We start from the raw sequence: 1,684 nt of genomic DNA, 5'->3' as shown, positions 1-1,684 counted from the left end.
GCCCTTTCATTGTGGAACGTATCACGATTTAACAGCCCACGGCCGTTACGGCCGTTGGGCTGGGAAGGCGCCTTTGCCTCCCAGCCGGAAGAGGCAGGGAACGTTTGGCACCAAAAGCGCCACATACGGGACTTGGGAGGGGGCGGAGCGGTGAAGGCTTAAAGCCCGGCTCTGCCTCTCCTCCTCTGCAGTCCTGCACAGTTTGTCGGCCCACCCTCCCGCCCTGTTAGTAGTGCAGGCATTTGCTGGTCACCAGTTTTGGGGCCGGGTAGGAATTTTTCACCCTTTCCTGTTTGGCACTTGGAGGGGGTGATGCAGGTGTTTATGGGGGTGAGCTGTGTTAGCCAGGTCGGTCACTTTCGTTTAGGCATGATGCTATGCGGTATACAGATTGCGGTTCGGTGAGCACCAGCTGACACCCATCATTTGGGGTTTAAGGGGTCCTGTGAGTACAGTCTTTGTGCCTTGCGGCATGGGGCGGGGAAAACCCTCGACCTCTGGCCTTGACCATACCGCATGCTGTGTTGCCCTTGCCGTTGGTTCCAGCTAAAGTTGTCAGTTAATAAAGTGGCCCTATAGTTAAACCCAACACTTGTGTCTGCCTCATTATTTTTGGCTGGGGGGGCAAATGATTGAGCCTTTGTAGGTGTGTGTATTCTAGGTTTTAAAAAACCACCTCTGGTTTAATGAAGAGTCAGTGTGTTTACAAATTCAGATCCTCCAACCATAAAAATTAGCTTAAGCCACACCTTCACTTCCTCACTGTGAAAGGAGCCAATATATGTCATTTCAATCCTTGGCATCCACTTCAATGGTTGAGTAGTAAGTCATGTGAAATACCTCTTCCAGATATCCTGGAAAGGTATTTTCAGCCAGAATTGACAATACTTGCCTTATTGGACCAATGGTTTGACTCTGTAAAAGGCATCTTAATGTGTATGTATCTGAGCTCCCTGATGCATCAAAAGAGGTTGTTCCAAGAGAAGCTGCTCATTGGCTATTCATCTAGGGAGCTGAGGTGGAGACTCTAGTAAGGAAGCCATATCAATCAGTTGTTCAATGGCACATTAGGAAGGAGAATAATGCTTTGCACACATTGTCAAAGATGTCTGGCTTGCTGGTGTGAACCATGGTGGAGTTAATCATAATGCTGACAGCCAGCATGACTGCTCATTAGTTGGTGGCCTATACTAAACCTATGGGAAAGTTTGGTTTATGCTGATCACCTACTGAAAATGTAGCTGATCCAATACGGCTTCTTTTATTTTCTTATGTTGATGCCAGTTCATGCAACTGTAAGAAAAGGTAGTGTTGCCAAAATGTCCACTTATGCAGAAGTATTCAAGAAAAGAGAAGTCCTGATTTCCTTTGCCTCTGGTAACTTGTGGAAATGTACCTAAGACCACCTAGAGCACCAGATAGACAAGAGGCCCCAAACATGTTGAGCTCGTAGGAACTACTGGAATTGTGAGAATGAGCACATCCACAAAATAGTTGTCAGGGGTATTGTGATTAGCCACAAAATGGATATCATTGATGGTTCTGAAAAGTACTGGGTTTGTGTTTGGGGACCAAGTTCCTGCTATAACCAGGGACCCCTGGTGGTGGTCCACATACATAACACCCTTAGTCTTGATCCAACCTATGTTACATAGTCCTTCAGATAGGCGGGGGGTCTGCACTC

The sequence above is a fragment of the Gekko japonicus genome, unplaced genomic scaffold, assembly GCF_001447785.1.
Source record: "Gekko japonicus isolate JY-2015 unplaced genomic scaffold, Gekko_japonicus_V1.1 scaffold101, whole genome shotgun sequence".
Lineage (NCBI taxonomy): Eukaryota > Metazoa > Chordata > Lepidosauria > Squamata > Gekkonidae > Gekko > Gekko japonicus.
The sequence above is the reverse complement of the archived record's forward strand: the minus strand, read 5'-3'. Positions refer to the sequence as shown.